Source organism: Phocoena sinus, chromosome 13 (assembly GCF_008692025.1).
Source record: "Phocoena sinus isolate mPhoSin1 chromosome 13, mPhoSin1.pri, whole genome shotgun sequence".
Classification (NCBI taxonomy): Eukaryota; Metazoa; Chordata; class Mammalia; order Artiodactyla; family Phocoenidae; genus Phocoena; species Phocoena sinus.
Window position 1 is genome coordinate 38,053,261 of NC_045775.1, and position 18,170 is coordinate 38,071,430.

The 18,170-nt window shown below is 46.3% G+C and overlaps 1 protein-coding gene across 4 annotated transcripts in view; it reads left to right on the forward strand.

Moving 5' to 3' along the window:
• The window catches only part of PRKCE (protein kinase C epsilon), a 513,799-nt gene that overhangs the window by 458,783 nt on the left and 36,846 nt on the right, over positions 1-18,170 (forward strand). The gene's annotated exons all lie outside the window — the stretch shown is intronic.

Consider the following 18,170-nt stretch of genomic DNA (forward strand, 5'->3'; position numbering starts at 1 on the left):
AGTTGAAGGGCAAAGTATGGAAAAAGCAAGGGTTCAGGGCCAGAAAGCGTACAGATTGGGGCCTTCCCAGTAGCTCTGCTGCTGCTTCAGTTTTGATTCGTTATTGAGCTTTCAGGTTTGTTCAGTTCAAACTCATTGATCCTTGCCCTTAAACAGTTCGTCATTGATATTTTCTTCCCATATTGCTAATCTAGTAACCCTAGATTCTTAATCTCTTAATACAGTGTCCTGCACGATGATTCCTCTAGGTTTTAATAATATCCCTTATTTTGAACTTCGAGGAGAAACAGCTGTATAGACTTTTTTTTTTTTAAAGGAAGAGAGCTTCTGGGTCATGTCAACATACACCGAGTAGCTATTATTTGCCCTGACCTTCTCTTAGAGCATGGAGACCAATGCATCTGGTATTGTTTGTCCTCATTGCTCTTCTCAGTATTGGTCTCTGCTCCCAACCAGTGCTGTGCACAGAGTAGGTGGTCAACAGGCAGTTGTGAACGTATGGTGGCCGGCAGGGCCTCTCTACTCTCAAAATACACTGGCCTAGCTCCTGAGATAGTTCCAAGTTTGTAAGCCTTTGACAACGAGCAGCTGTCCTCACGGGCAGCCTGTGTGAGTGAGGGGTTTTTAGATTGGCCTGGGCCTGGGAGGGTTAGTCAGGGGTCTTAGTAATAAGCATGGCTCTGGCTAACTTGTACAGAAAAGGAATTTGCTGGACAGAGAAGGGGTAGGTCACAGATACAACAGACAAGCTGGAAAATCATGGGGAAAATGGACAGGGGCCAAGGAGGCCGGACACAGCCAGGCCTCTTAGACATGACCACGGCACACCCCAGCGTGGGCAGATCACAGCCCCTTCACCTTCGTGCCCTTGCCTCAGAAGTCACAGGAGTATCGAAATGGCCATGTGTGAGTGCCCCACGTCCTTCCACGATTCACACCCGAGGCACCCTGCCCATCCACCCATAACAAGTCAGCTACAGTGGCGAATTAAGACAGGATCTGAGCAACAAGAGCACAGCCTCCATCCTACAATTCCTATTTATATTTCCTCATTCTGCTTTCCCCTTCTGTTGGTGGCGGTGGTGGTTTGCCACTGCGTTGCTCCCTTACAGTGTCACTTAAAATGTAGTCAGTCTAAAAAAAAAACCAGCAGACATTTGCATCTGTTTGTGTGGCAGACAGTCATTTTTTGGTCAGTTAGAGAGGAACAAGAAACTAGTGATTTGAATGATCAGGTTTGGAAATTGCTCATGAAGGGGAATTGGAACTAATATTAGTCAAGCGCCCACCCTGTGCCAGGAACTATGATGAGTTCTTCACGTATTATCTTATTTAAGCACGACAGTAAGCCTTTGAAATGAGTTATTGTTATCCCCATTTTACAGGCAAGGGGCCTGAGGCTCAGTGCGGATCACTCACTGTCCTCACGTCTTGTTGATAATAAGTCAGAGCCAGAGTAATCTTCAAACTCACATCTGTGAGACGTCACAGTCCCTCCTGCTCGGTCTCCGGTTCTCTGCCTTACTAATCCTTACGTGGTATCGCAGAGAGTCCCTGTTTCGGTGAATGTCCCCTAATCCTTATGTCACTGGTCTTTAACCAGTTTTCCAAGGGCCCCAAATCTAGATCATTGGTAGACCACTAAAAATAAGATTGACAAGCCAATGAAATGTCATTATTGGGAAGTCAGGGCTGGATGACCACACACGCAAAGACCTTCTGGTCTGGAAATTTGGGTGGGTGATCCGGAAGTGAGAGCATGAGAGAACAACCAGGCTGTCTGGTTTACTGGCTTCTCCTGGCACGTGCACTGGAGCAGGCAGTATGGACCTGGGGAGGATGTGGACGGTGGAGCGGATGTGGCTCCTTCTTCGGGGAGCTTACAGCTTCTCGGGAGCTCCTTTAGTGCACGTGGTCTCCACCAGCCAGTGGAGACACGTGGTTAGGATTTCGCTCTGCAAGGTACAAGTCTTGGTTCCTACCCTCACCTTGCTTCTAGGCAAGATATTTACCCTCTGTAAGTCTCAGTTTTGTCATCCATAAAATGGGAGTGATGGTAGTCCCATTTCAGAGAATTTGGAAGAGAATTAAATAAGATCATCCACGTGAGGTGCAGCCTGGTGTCTTTAGGGTTTTCTCCTGGCTCCACCTGCAGATGGCAGAAGCCAAGTCTTAGAATTCTGTCTCTTGAAAGTCATTTCACAAAGGCCCAGGCACTTAGAAGGTGCTCAATAAATACTTGTCACTTAACGGAAAAGAAACAAGGACATGGACCAGAGTTCATCCCAGCCTAAATGCTCATAGCACTTTTCATTTCTTAACATACTATTTATTGTAATGTTAATTGACTGTCAATTTCCACATTAGAATGTAAGCTCCATGAGGGCAGGGCAGGGAATTTGTTTCCTCTATGCCAAGAACACTACATGTTACACAGTAGTTGTTCAGTAAATATTTGAATGCCTGAATAAATGGTCTTTTCTGTGAAAGGGAAATAAGCTGGCTAGAAACCTGTGGGCAGCCTCTGCCCTGGAACCTCCTGAGCCCTGGGCTGACCATCCCACTGTCCCACAGGGACTCCAGCCATCCTTGCATTCTTGCTGGAGGCCATCCACGGGAAGCGGCCTGTGCCTTCCTCTGGCCCCAGCTCCAGCCAGCTCACCTGTTGGGCCCAGGGCAGAGCTTTCCAGATTGGCAGCCGCTTAGTTTGTTGTTGTAAGACTCACTGAGAATTGCTGCCATTTGGATTTATGATTTTAATTGTTTTATAGTTTATACTTGTGCCCTGCAGTAATTTTCCATTAACTCAGAACATTTACCTTGCAAAAAAGAGCTGGTGTGGTTCTGGGTATATATACATATATCTTAACAGCTAATCTCTGGCAGTAAAAACTGACAGTTCTCAACAGATTAGGAAATTAGCATTCATTTAATTAACTTCTGTTTGAAGCTGTTAGTGCATGAAGACAGTGATTTTCTTTTTTTTAGCCTGATAAGATGACAGATTTTGCATTTGTATACTCTGAAGGTTCAAGAGTAATTGTTGCTTCTATCCCTGTTTAGCATGAACCAGTAGGTAGAGATAAGTTGCAAAATTGGGAGGCGACCAATAACTCCAAATATAGTCTAAGAAGTCACATAAACTTCTACTGATTTTATGTAAAACATATGCTATATGTACATATATTATACTATATATGCATATAATATATAGAATATAAATACATATATCCAAATAATCACACCAAATATTCGTCATATATATTAATCCAACTAGAAGCTTTACCATAGACATACTTTATTGCATGTGTGTATATAAGCAACACGACTCCGAACATCTCTCTCTATATGTGGTATGTATTAATCCTACTGTATATTTATTATATATATGTGCAGTTGACCCTTGAACAACACAGCGGTTAGGGGAGCCAACCTCCCATGCAAAAATCCATGTATAACTTACAGTCAGCCCTTCGCACCCACGGATTCAACCAACCATGGAGTGTGTAGTACTGTCGTACATATTTATTGGAAAAGAATCCATGTATAAGTGGACCCATGCACTTCAAACCCATGTTGTTCAAGGGCCAATTGTACTTCATTATATATACCTTATTATATACACAATAAACTATCTAGTATGATTAACATATGAGAGAAAGAGATTGAGAGTTATATGTTGCCTGGGCTCATTCTCATGCTACATGTTAACTACTTTTGGCATACATACTTCATTATCTATATATTTATATGTGTAAATCTATACTCACTGCAGGGCAACACGTAACTCTCAATATCTCTCTGTATATCAGTGTCTCTCTATATATTAATTTGATATTCTCTATACTAACCATAATATTGACATATATTTTATTACATATATAATAAAGTACATATACAATAATATATACTGATGTATGCATGTAATAAAGTGTATAGCATGACTAATATGACATAGAAATGTATATATAAAGAGAGACGTTGAGAGTTACATATTGCCTGGGCACATCCTACAGTACGTTAGCCACCTTTTCAGTTTTCGCTATTGCAGACTAGAGTATTTGGAGACTTTATTGCAGACTAGAGTATTTGGAGGACTTGTTTGTCATAGATCTGAATCCCCAACACATTGCACATTCCTGTGTTTAATTTGGTCAAAGCACTTGCATTCTGTTCGAGAACGATTCCTCTCCCAGACCTCGTCACTGTCTCCATTGGGTTGAGCTCATTCATTGGCCCACTGGCTGACCCCACGCACTGGCTTCCTTAAGAAACCAATTAAAATATGTACCCTGAATAGGTAGAAATTGCTACTTATCATGGATCCTCAGGGTACCTCAAGAATAGAAAGCTATAACTGCTAAATCTGAGGGTGTGCTGTGCTCTGTGTGTGTACCCCCTGCCCTCGGTACACTTCCATGACCTTGATTGTAATTGAAAGACTTTGTTCAAAAGCCGGGTATCACTTTTTCCCAAGGCAGAGATGGACCAACCTTTTATAAGTACCTCCCTCCATTGAATGTAACTTACTACTATTTCATCCACAGCTATGGCCAAACAACCTGCTCCAAGTTGTGGATGAAAATCCACATCCTGCTCCAAGAATGGTCCTAGGGTTAAAAAAAAAAAAAAAAAAAAGCAGCTGACTCAAGCTGGACTCAGAGGCAGGGAAAAGGAGGTGGCCACTAGGAGAGCCCTGGAGGGGACTTCAGCCCCCTCCAGGCAGGATTTGAGAAGTGGTATTGAGGCTGTGCCCCCTGCCCCATCTCCTCCACCAGCTCTCCAGAGTCTTCTGACCAGTCTGTGCAGGTTCCTGGGGGAAGTTGCGTACCAAGCCATAAATGCCTACCTTAGCTTAATGACATTGAACAGATTTGCAGGTCATTCAGAAGGGCTTGTAGTTTGGGGGAGAGTGAGTTTTAAAGGGAAGGGAGTAAAGAAATATCCTGAGTACCCCTTCAGATGGCACAGTAGGTAAGGAGTGCCAGGGAGGGCAGCCAGAAGGCAGTGGGCCTGGTGGAGTGGAGAGAGGGACCCGGGAAGCTGGGCTGTTGTTGAGCTGGGGCGCCAGTGCACCCACTCCCCCGGAGGGGGCGGGGGAGGAGGGGAAGCTGCTAGGTCCTTCTTGGTTGGAGACTGGAAGGCTTCTGGAAAACAGGGAGCTCCAGTGAGTTTTCTCTGAATGGGGATTCTTCCTATGTGGAGACGAGACCGTCTTATACAAAGACATGTCTCCCAGTGTCACTTGCAGAATTACTGCTTTATTTTTTCCCCTGAGTGGAATTCTGGAAATTCCTTCTCTTTTGCCCATTGACAGGTTTGACATTTTCTTTTCTTTACTAAAGCTGTTCACCGGGCCAGCCCTGGCGCACGATACCTCTATTGATCTGGCAAGTCGTTTCGTGAAATGTAAAACTTATTATTATTATTATCACTACTATTATTATTATTTCTAAATTGGAATCACAAAGCATAAAGAGAAAATATCAATAAATATAAATAAAGCCAAGGGACTCTACCTCCTGGGCCTCAGTTGGCTAAAAAGAACTCTGAGCTACTGAATCACCAAACTTGAGACCCTTCAGCAGCATGGCAGTGACTGGCCCTGCCCTTTGGTTGAGATTGTCCCTCCTCCTTGGGCCTCCTGGGCATCCAGGCTCGTGAGTTTCCTCTCTGGTGGTTTCGTTGCAAGTCCCACCCGTTAAACGTTGGGCTTGCTCACAGACCAGTCTTAGCTTTCTTCTCTTCTCACACTATACTATCTATCTTCTCAGAAAATCCCACCCACACTCATTATGTCTCCAGCCCAAACCTTCATATATCATCACCTGGCCATCACGTGCAGTTAGATGTCGCCAAGGCATCTCAGACTCAGCACATGCAGATTGAACTACGGGTCGTCCCCTGCCCTCACTCCACAACCTGGACCTCACCAGTACATAGTAGGTGCCCCGTAAATATTTATCAGGTGGAGCGTTGGAGGTACTCTTAGCTCTAATCGTCTTTGTTTCATAAACTCCACCAGATGTGTCCTCCCTGATGAAAGAGAGGAAGCTTTCCCAGGTCCTTGCCTCATCCTCATGGACCTGTGCATCCCCCTCGACCTGAGCTGACGAACACACATGTGGCACGAACACACCGTGTACCTGTCCCTAGTGGCATGTGTGCCTACACGCACGCGCGTTCACGTCCCTGATCAGCTGAAAAGCGCCACTCGGTCTCAAAGCAAATACCTTCCGTGGCCAAATTAAACAAATATAAATGTACAACTTCTTTTTTTAAGAATAATAAAATCTGTTTTCTGTCCTTTAGAGGTCAGTCCATTTTCAGCTCCCTGGCCTTGCCGGAGGCCTCTGATATCCTCCAAGTAACTTGGGTGACCCCCGCTTTGCAGGAAGACGTGCTTTCCCTACATCCCCCTCAACTTGTCGGGGTTACATTTGCGTTTCCTCAGCTCTTTATCTGGGCTGGGCTGACCTGCAAGGGGCTGACCACTCTCTTAGCACGTGGCTTCTTGCGTGGCTGCACACGGAAGCCCCATACTTTCTGGTTCTGGCAGCTTCTCGTACTGACAAAGGAGCTTGAGGAGTAGTTTTCTGGCCTTCCTGTCTGGGAATTAGGGCCCTGCCTAGGGTTCCATAGTCCACTTCCGCCAGGCTCCAGGCATGCCCCCGGAAAGGTTACTCTTGGTCCTTTAGCTGGAGTGGCCCTTTCTGTTATGACAGAGTGCTGGCTGGGTTCCGAGCTACAAGTCGCTGGGCCCAAAAAAGGCGAGACCGGCAGCCCTTGCCTCCTAAGGACAGTGGTGGTGTCCTGTTTGTCCTTCTGGTGTAGAACTTACCATCCCAAGTATTCCGGACTCATTCATGTTCACTTCTCCCTTGAGGACAGGGACTGCGTCCTCTGTCAGTATCCTCCTAGCACCGAAGCAGACCCTGAGTGGCAACTCAGTAAGTATTGTGGAGCATTATGTAGTAGGGCCAAGTAGGCAACGGATGTATTAGGAGTTGTAGTCATGCCATTAACTAGACTGTCATTAGAATGGACTTAATACAGATCTTGCTCCTTAGCTCATCCAGGCACTCAACAAACATTGAGTGCCAGGTGCTTTGCAGGGCTCTGGGGACCGAGATGCAAACACGAAGACATAGTTCTCGTGGAGCTCACGTGAGGGAAGCCGTAAACTCAAGGGCATAAACAAGCAAAGTAATTACAAATTGTGATCACTGCTGCAAAGCAAATGACCGTGGTTACTGAGAATACAGGAAGGGTCGGGTGCGGGTGGTGGTGGGACACGTTAGGCAGGGTGGCCAAGAAAGGCGTCTTTGAGGAAGGGAAATGGAGGCAGAGACTCAGATGGCAAGGAGTCTGTTTTCCAGGGAAAGGGAACAGCGATATGGCAAAGGTCTCAAGGCAGGAAAGTGCTCGGTGGGCTTGAGGAACTGTCAGACACCCCTGTGGCTGGACAAAGGGGAAGGTGACTCCAAATGAGATGGGGAAGGGCCAGCCCCAGGGCCAGAGTAAGGCACTCGGATGCTACTCTGACTGCCGTGGAAGTTGCTGGGGTCAAAAAGGGGTTCTTCCTGAGTATAACCAGAGGATGGATTGGAAGGTGCAAGAGAACATCAGATTCAGCTGCCTCTGATGGTTTTGGCATTAGTTTTAATATTTTTTAATAATAATATGTTTTAGTAGTTCCGTACATTATCTGAAAATAAGGTCATCTGGCTGGAGGGGCCATGATCCACAAATTCACTTCTCTACTCACTCATTCCTTTGACCAACAGGTATTGAGAAGCTAGGATGCTTCAGGCACTGGGGGGATTCCCAGGCCCCGCCCCCATGGCATGGGCCATTGTGGAAGACAGATACTCCCAGTGGGGCCTGGGTTTGCCAAGGCATTGAGGCAGGAGACGGCCTCACACATCTGGGAACCACCCCCAGTCCCCAGGTTTGGATTGTGAGGGGGTGGGGGGAGGGATGAGGCTAAAAGGCCAGGCTGCTGGAGACCACACAGGGTCTCGCGCACCATGTTAGGAAGCGAGTTCGTGGGGCGCCCTGGAAGAATGCAAGCAGGAGGAGAGCGTCATCTGATTTACATTTTGTATAAAAACGCCTGCTGCTCCAAAGTGGAAAGGGAAACATTTGGTGTCCAACAGCTAGGACTGCAAGTTCAAGCTTCATGTGCTCCAGCTGCCTTGGCTTCCCAGGGTCTTAGACGAGAAGGATCCTTGGGGATTCATTTATCCAGCCATCGTATCTCATATTTGAAGACAGTAAAGCTCAGAAAAGCAGCTTGCTTGAGGTCGCCATTGTCCTTGGTCCTGGTCTGTACGCTGAATCCCAAATAGCCATTTCGAAGCCAAGTTGTTTGATGACCTGGAGAGGAATGAGGGGCCTAGGTGTAAGTATCATGGTCAGGGCAGCCCATCCTACTTGCTGGGGACACAAGTCAAGGTCTGTTTCCCATCAGTGGAGGTCAGGATATTATCCATGAGTATTAAGGATAAGGATTTGCTTTCATTACTGTGGGTTAAAAAAAAAAAAAGTCATTGGAAAATGATGCTATCAGATAAGTGATCCTGCAGTGATTCCAAGTCTTAATGCCCAGGTAGAGCCCCAGGCTATGTATTTTGGCCGTGAACAGGGATGCTTTTTCACACCTCAGGTTTTCAGCTGTCAGTGTGGTAGCTTAAAGTCTGCTGTCTTCAGACAAGGGGTCATCTGTTTGGTCAAAACAGCAGTGTCTAGCTTATCAGTTGCATCTTGTAACCATATTGCTGTGAGTCAAAAGCAACCACCCTCCAAGAGCAACAGTTGTGTTCCCAATCCCACAAAACGGCAAAAACGTGCTACAGTTTTTTTTTTTTTTTCCTCCCCAAGCAACATAGCAAAGTGATTAAGAACATGGGAGCTGATGTCAGACAGCACTGACTCTGTCACTCGCCACCTGTGTGTTCTGGACCAGGTCCATAACCCCTGAGACCGTCTTTAAAATGGAGATAGTCTTACCAGATTCATAGGCTATTTGTGAGATTAAATGAGTTAATGCATATAAAAGATTTACCCCCGAGCCTGGCATGCAAAAGCATTTGAAAAAGAAAAATGGTGGTTATGATTTTGTTCCTAAATGATTGAGCTTTTCCTATGAAAAGACTTGGAGAAAGATTTCTCTGCAGACTGGCCCAGAGTGAAATATTATCGTCAACTCTCAGGTATCAGCACTGATATGGAGAATTTTTTAATCATTTACGTTGGTTCTGAAAGCAAATTACGCTTTTCTATTTGATGGAGAAGCCAGGGGTACACTCTCCTAGGCTTCTCGCTTGCCATCCCGTCGTAGGGGTGTAGGGCCGTGCTTGAGTGACATGGCCTTCCTGCGAGTGATGGGAGGTGGCTGCCACAGAGAAAGCTGGGAGAAAGGGTGATGGCTCGTCACCAGCATTGGCGACCACCTTGAGGGGAGTCTGACTGCATTGAAGGGGCAAATGGTCTTTCTCTTGAACATAGTGTTAAATTTATGAAAGTGTTTGACATCGTTTGCCAGGAGAGCCTGGATTCCCATGTGATTAACCACAGTCGTTTACAAGTCTCCACTACTTGTCCCAAAACAAGCAGAGTTCCTTCATAACCTCGCCCGAGGGCCTGCTCTCTGGCGATCCAAATACTTGGCATCCCGAGAAGTAATCTTTCTCATCTCTTATCTTCAAGTAAATGGAAGAATTTGCTGTCGTTTCTGTGGCACTCAGGCCTGAGCTTTGTAGAATTAGCCTGCCGGTGGGGTGAGCATACCAGGAAGTGAGGGCATTAAAAAAAAAAAAATGGAGCCAGGGTGAAGGAGACAGGAGCATATGGATCTCTTCCTTTAGGGCAAGTTTACAAGTCAAGCAAAACAAAATTTTTTTCACTTTTTTCTTGTGTGTGAAGGGTCTTACGGGTGTCACCCCTTTGCTGACTGCTCTGTGGTTTACAGAAGAGGTTTCTGGCCCTTACTCTCGGGGAATCTGCCGTCAAATTGGGACACTAAAATTTTACAAATGGCAAAGGATGAATTTTCAGCTGAGATGGCTGAGGTGCTATGGGAGGGATGAAGGACTTCACCCAGCTTCTGAAGTGCAGGCCCCAGCTCACCTCCCTAGGCTTTATTTCCCTCCAAGTTCTTCTGTAAATTGGGGATGATGCTACTCATTGCCAGGGCTGTGCGCTAAGAGAGATAAGGCATGTGATAGCCTTAAGGTGTGTAAGCCTGGGGCTTAGGGACAGGTTACAGCTGCAACCACAGCAACCCTTCAGGCCCCATTCCCAGCATGGCATCCAGGTCCTGAGAAGTTTGCTAACTAAGGGTCTGGAAGCTGTCACAGCAATCCTGATTAGAAACACCTGTATTGCCCCACCCCCTACTCCCTACCTCCCACCCAGTTGTTTTCTCCCCTGGGGCTCTAGGTGTTCCCACCAGGTGTCATTCCCCAGGCCCAGTGGAAAGGAATCTGTGATTTTTCTCACTGGACTGGACTGAAAGTTTCAGTCTCTGTGTCTGTCTGTTTCATTTAAGTATCAGTCATCACTTTCTTTCATATATTACAGTTGCATATGCTTCCTATTTTTCATCCCACAGTGTCTCTCTCAGTGGCTTATACACAATAAGAGGTAATAAGTATTTTTCAAAAATTCTAGTGACTTGCCCTCACGTGGCAGGTGTATTTTAAGAAGTGACTGTTAGAGATCCCTGGAGAGGACAGAATTTCTGGGGTAACTGCCATGTCTCAGGCACTGTACTAGAGCTTTCATGTCAGTTACATCAGTCAACTGTGACAGTATTCTTCCCATTTTACAGATAAGAAAACTGAGTCCCAATGATATTTTGGACCAGCTGAACATCATCCAGCTTGAAAGTAGCCAAGTTAGGATTCAGATTCAGAACTGCCTCACCGCCTATCAGGAAGAGAAAGTTGGGGGACCCCCACCCCCCACCAGCATCTCCGATCAAAACATAGAGACACCTACAACGTCTTAGACATATCCATTAGGTGCATCGATAGCCGTGGGGGGCAGGGGCGTACAATTCTTAGGAGCCAAAATATGTATTTCAAATTGTCGTGGACACATTTCTAGAGATAGCAATAGCTGATTCCATGTCATGTTAAAAGTAAATTTTTGTTAAAAGCAAAAGTGTAATTTGATCAACTGCAGATTTCGGCCCATCTGTAACAGATGTCCCTGATGTGAAGACCTTCTGTATACCTTACTTATCCTCAGGACAAGACCATTTCTTCCCCCAGCTCACAGCAAACTCACTTCAGGGATCTTTGCTTGCACTCACAGATCCCTTTCCCATTTTCCAGCCCAATAAAGTACTGCAGTTGGTTGTAGAAGAAAAGCATTTTTTTTTCCCTCCTTAAAACCAACTGCAAGGTCTCACCCCTACCCCCATAGGTTTTATAGAATGTTTTTTTTTAAGGTATATTGTTTAGGGAGTTTCTTTTCTTGGTGCCTTTTGAGTTTCTGGAAGAGATCTGTGCTCCTGCCCCAAGGGAGCCTTGGTTATACCATCCTGCATCTAAATCAATCCTTCCCTGTCAGCCACTGTGACCTCTTGGCCTCTGTATTCCCCTTCTCACCACGAAGCCTTCCTTATCCAGCCCAAAGGGATTTGGGTCCAATCAGCAGATGGAGATTTCCAGCTCACGGGCCTTCCATTTGGTGTAAGGTGATCACGGGCAGCTGTGTGGAGTCAGCTCAGTGCTGCTTCTTACCAGCCCTGTGACCTTGGGCAAGTGACTTGCCTTGCCTTGGGCAAGTGAGCCTCCATTTCTTCATACATTTAAAAAGGTGGTTGATGGGGCTTCCCTGGTGGCACAGTGGTTGAGAGTCGGCCTGCCGATGCAGGGGACACGGGTTCGTGCCCCGGTCTGGGAGGATCCCACATGCCGCGGAGTGGCTAGGCCCGTGAGCCATGGCCGCTGAGCCTGCGCGTCCGGAGCCTGTGCTCCGTAACGGGAGAGGCCACAGCAGTGAGAGGCCCGCGTACCGCAAAAAAAAAAAAAAAAAAAAAAAAGGTGGTTGATGATAGCAGATGTCAGCAGGGTCCGTGTGGTCAGGGTTCTTGTCTCCTAGAATAAAATGGCAGAGGATACTGTAGGCAGTTGCGCCCTTTCCTGATAGCCAGTGCATGGCTCCCAAATCCCTGTTTGGCTTAATGATCTGGGTTAGGCCATCTTGGAGCTTTGATCACTGTTAAGACTTATATCAGAGAAGTAGCTGTCTGCCAGAGGTCCTGCAAAGAGACGTTTGGCCATGTCTGGAGCCGTTTCTGGTTGTCACAGCTTGGTTGGGGATTGCTAAGAGCATCTAGTGTGTAGAGACCAGGGATGCTACTAAACATCCTACAGTGCACAGGACAGCTCCCCACAACAAAGAGTTATCCAGCCCAAATGCCAGTCCAGCTCCAGCGTGCCAAGGGTGAGAAACCCTGGACCAGAGGGACAGGGCATATGACCTGCTGCTTACCCGCTTCTCTCCAGCCCACACACAGCCCATTTGGACATCTGGCAGCTCGGGGAGTCAGGGAGGTTCCATGGAAGTTCTCACAATCCTCAGCCTAGTGGAGAAAGTACAGTAAGGAAGCCTTCGATCCAGGTGCCATGTGACAGGGGCTATAATAAAGGTATTCTGCCTGAGGACCAAATTCTGGGAGCCCCACCCCCTAAGATCAGGGACTACCAAAGGTGCTCACTCTCACCGTTATTCTTTAGCATTGCTGTCAAGGTTCTAGTCAACACAGTCAGACAGAAGAAATAAGTTAGAAATATAATCACTGAAAAGGAGGAGGTCAAAATGATCACTGATTACAGATGATATGGAAAATCCAGGAGAATCAACTGGAAAAACTCCTTTACAAAAATAAAGATGATTCAGTGTAGCAGCAGGGCACAGAATGGTTAGCAGAACTCAATAGTACACACGTGTGTAACAAGATAGAAGATGTAATGAAAGGAAAGCTCCTATTTACAATAGGAATGTGAAATATAAAATAATAACTTGGATTATTTAGAAGTAGATTCAGTTGCAGTTAACACATGAAACCCAGACAACAGTCCTTTAAATAAAGTACAAGTTTTTCTTTTTCTTATGAATGTTATCTGGAAGTATAGGTAGTCCATTCCTGGGAAGTGGTCCTTATCTTTATGGTCGAAGGTGGCTGCTAGGACTCCAGGCATTACATCCTCATTCAGGCAATAGGATAGAGGAAGGAAAGAAGAAGAAGTGTAAGGCTCTTCCTTTCAAGGAGACTTCGACACATCTGATTGGCTAGAACTTAGTCATATAACCACGCCCAGCTCTAAAGAAGGCTTTGAATTCTAGTTTATAGCTGCATCACTATGTGCATGGCTTAAAAGAAATCAACATTCTCTCACTAAGGAGAAAGTGAGAATGAATATTGGGACAACCGTCAGGCTGCCATGAAATATAACAAAAGTGTACTACAAGATCTATAGGAGAGAACTTTAAAATGCTCCTATAGGACACAGGCAAGATTTGAACAAACGGAAAAACAAACAGTGTTATTGAATAGGAAGACTCAACATCATAGAAAGATCAATTCTCCTTGAGTTAATTTATAACTTTAAACACGTTTCCAATAAAAAACATCACTAGGAATTTTTTTTTTTAACTAGACAGATGATTCTAAAGTTTGTATGGAAAAATAAATATGCAAGAGTAGCCAGGAAATTTTGAAAAAGAAGAAGAAGGGGACCAGTCCTGCTGGCTATTAAAACATTTTAAACCTACAATAATTTAAAAAGTGTGGTACAGACCAATGTTATAGAGTGAAGGGTACAGAAATAAATCCAAATATATAAGGACATTTAATACCAGTATTTATTAAAGGTGGTATTTCAATCAATGAGGAAAAGATGAAGTACTTAACATATTGGATTGGGGCAACTTACTAGAAGTCTGGAAACAAAGTTGGATCTATACTTCACACCTTTTATCAGGACAAATTCCAATTATATCAAAGACTTAACGTTTATAAAATGAAAGCATAAAAGTACTAGTGGGAAACCTAGGGAGAATGCTTTTATAACTTTGAAATGGGTAAAACAAAGACTTTCAAATGAAAACATAAACTCCAAAAACCATAAAATTAAACATCAATTCAGTTACATCAAAAGAAATAAGATTGGCCTGGCAGAAACCAGCATAAGCAATGTCAGAAGTCAAAGAGTAAACTGGGACAAGTATTTGCAATTCTTAGCCCACACAAAGGTTGTTTCCTAATATAGAAAGAACTCCTAACAATCAATGAAAATCAAACACCACCAAAGGAAAATAGGTAACAGTTCACAGAAAAAAAAATACAGATCACTTTTAAATATAGGAAAAAATGCCCAAACTTAACAGAGAAACCTAGGGATATACTGAAATACTATTTTTACCTATCAGACTACCAGAAACTTGGTAACACACCATGGTAGCAAGCAGGGACTATCATATATGCTTATGGAGATGTAAACTGTTCAACCTCTAAGGAGGGCAGTTTGACAACATTCATCAAAATCCACATTTTTTACTGTTTGACTCAGAAATGTCTAGGATATGTGTACAATTACTTTCATATACGCACAAGATGTCGTTATGTGCAAACTTAATCACAGCAGCACTATTTATAATAGCGCAATATTAGAAGCATCTTAAATGGCCCCCCCCAAAATATGGTGGAGTATCATACAGCCTTAAAAATGAATTAGGAGACTCCTCATGTGTCGAGACAGAAAGATCTCCAATATAGCCAATATATAAGTAGAAAATATAAGGTATGAATGAGCGCATATAACAAGCTCCCATTCAGTTAAACGGGAGGAAATGAATGTATATTCACATTTTCTTTTTTACGTATAAAGTGTGACCAAGAGGATACACAAGAGGGGAAAGGGGTGTCTGGGGAACAGAGGCAGGAGGGAGAATATTTCCTGTAGGTCCTTTACACTTTGGATTTTATGAACACATGAATGTATTACCTATTGAAAAAGATTGAATAAAACTATTAATAGATCAGCTTAATAAATAAAGGCTAGTTACATTGGCTCATAGGGAAAGGGATGTTGCTGTATTTGTTTCCATTATTTAAAAAAAGAAAAAAGAAAAACACCCTACTCCTTAAAAATATGTCCCAGTCCTCAGAAGTGCCCTGGCCTTGTATTTGGGGACTGAGTAGAGAGGGATTGACGTCTAGGCAGGAGGCCCTCTTTGCAAAGCTGTCAGTCCACGAGTTTGGCAGCTACCTACTGTGTGTGCGACCATGACCCAAGTGCCAGGGGAACTTTCTCTCAAAAAGAAAAATCCAGTCACCCTGCCCTGCAGGCTGGGCTTCAGAGCAGGCAAGGCTGGGAAATGATCGTTCCCGACCCTGCTTCCCAGGGAGGCTTAGGGACCCCTAGGGAAGAGACAACACTAAAAGCCAAGAGGTAGAGAAATCTTAGGGCAGGGATGGGAGCTAGAAAGGCAGGGGTCTTGGCACAGCAGTGCTGGTAGGAGAAGGGGAGGGAAATCATGAGGGGACCACCGCCCTCAGCCAGCTGTGCCGCTAGCAGAACTTCGGGGATACCACCTTCTTTCTGCAGGCTCCATCCCCTCTCCCTTGCAGGGAAGGGCATCCTCTCTCCTCTCTCATTCTCCACCTGAGCAAGCATGGCCCTGGGCTTCCCTGAGCGCTCCCATCCCCTGAAACCCCACTCAGGAACTCACTTAGAGCCCGGGACAAGACAAATTTGGTCTCTGTGGTATGAGTATTTTTCTTTTTAAAATGAAACTGAAGACGCCCAGAGAAATAAAGTTCCAGTAGCAGCCTTCCTGGCCCCCAGGGGTCTTTCAAGCTGTGCTAATCTTTCCTGTTACAAAAGGAAAGGAACATAAATCACTAACTCTTCCTTGGGACTTGGATTCCCGTGGGGAATTGGAGTTTAGATAAATACAGGCAGTGGAGGGGGACTCCAAGGAAGATGTCAGGCATCATCGACAGGACAGTGGGAAGAAATGCTTTGGCCCAGGGCCTCCCTTCGCCACAGCAGAGGGGCAGCTGCTGCAAAACGTGCTTGGCCCTGGTGGCCGCCCTGGGCCTTCAGCAGGAGTGACTTCTCTCTCCAGGGAGCAGAGGGGCAGGGAGCCCGGGGACGGTGTGCACCTGGGCCAGGGCAGGCAGCGAAGAGCAGGAGGTGGGGAGAAACTAGGTGGTCCACCTTCTCTTGCTCTGAGTAGGAGCCCCCCGAGCAGAAGGAAAGGCTGAGCCTGATGGGCCGGAAACACTGAGTTGCAATTTTCAGCACAAGGGCAAGGTTCGGGTTGGCTCAGAATCTTCTGAAATCTATTCCATTCGTACAAATGAGAACGAGTCCTTCCTATGACATAACAAAGGCTTTAAAAGAGAGTGCTTGAGCGATGGCATGCGGGGTCCTTTATATTTTGGGGGTTGGTGACTGGCACTGAAAGTCATCCGCCACTGAGAAGGCAGGAAGGTAGGGGAGTGTAGTACACGGAGGCAGCGGTACCAGCCTTCAGAGCCAGGAACCTGAGTTCAGGTCACAGTCCCACCAGCACCCTGCCACCTTACGGAAGTCACTTGCCCTCTTCCAGTCTCCCTGTGCTTGTTTCTGACACCGTCGTGCGCAGTGTGCTCTTCCTCGCTCCCAGGGTTGTTCAGAGTACGAATGTGGTTTGTAGACTACCAGGTGCTTTCCGCAGGTTGTTGTTACTATTAGCGTGGGTGTTGCCGTGGTGATCATGGTGGGCAAGGGTAGGTCTTGGAAAGGCAACTCTATAGACTGGAGAGCGTGTAAGGGGCCCTAACTCAGCAGGGCCGTGGATCAGCCTCTCAGCCACTCAAACGTTTGCAGGAAACCCGGCTCCCTCTCAGTTTCCTCATGCGTGTTAGGGTATCAAAGGCTGGCTACTTTCGCACACCTCGTCACAGTAACCCTTCACGCCAGCACATGGGGTTACAGACCAGCAAGATGACTGCACCAGGACCACGACCCAGTAGTGACTGCAACCCAGGCGGCCTGCACCGGAGTCACACTCCCCTCACTGCTCCCCTACCCCAGCCAGAGCGGAGCCTTGACCACACACGGTGGCCAGGGTAGGGACTCAGGAGCCCTGGTCCTAAGGGCTCGGGCGCACTCTTCTTTCTGTAGTTCGCAAGCACTTGCTTAGAGCAGCACATTTTATGTGCTTTCTCTTTTCTCAAGAAGTCCCAGCTGTATGAGGAAATGGGGCCATGGGTGCAAGACAGGCTGGCCTTAGAGTGTTTCCTGCCCCACCTTTGCACTCGGGCCTGGATTCCTGACGGTGGCCGGAGTTCAAGTCCAGACGCCAGCAGGCTTGTGAGAAAGGCCCCTCTTGCTCTGTGTGCCGGGGAGTCGGCCTTCTTTGCAAGGCCCCCGCACCCCAGAGTGACTGCTGAGAGAGACCCAGGGTGAAGACCTCCGTCTAGATCTTTATAGGGGACAGGTCTGGAATTTGCAGACTTGGTAGGGGAATTCTTATCCAGAACCCTAGATTCTATACGAGATCTTAGGGGAATCCCAAACTGTAAAATAGGCCATATGGAAGCTGCACTGGCTGAGGCCTGAGAACCACCCAGCTCTATGGGGCCTGGTGATTGCAACCTTCCTTCCTGTACCCAGACCCTTCCCCTGCTTGGCCTTCTTGCCCCTAAGAGACCGATCTTGCAAATGCGTCGCACGCGCTTGTGCAGGCTGGGGCTTCAGTTACCCTCAGCCCCTCAGCATGAATTTCAGACCCCCCTTCCTGGCGTTCTGGGCTCTTTGGGTTTGGTTTCAACATGTCTGCCTTGCCTCACCATTTACTGGGACTCAGTTCTCTGGTCTCTTCACTGCCTTTTGCATGTACTGTGTTGGCCTTCCCCTCCCTCCCACCTTTTCTCTTCATGCTCTGTCCAAACCTTACCACCTAGCCAAGCTTCTCTTGAGAGTCAGTTTCCTGGGAGCCCTCCCTGCCTGCGCCAGCCATCAATGGTCTCCCTCTCCCACTCCCCCCAAAACACAGCAGCTCACATAGTCAGTGTCCTGTAAAGTAGCACCTGGTTCTTATGTGGTTTATCTGCTTCATTGGTGCCCATGTGTGTCAGTCTTGTCCCACCACCTGATCCC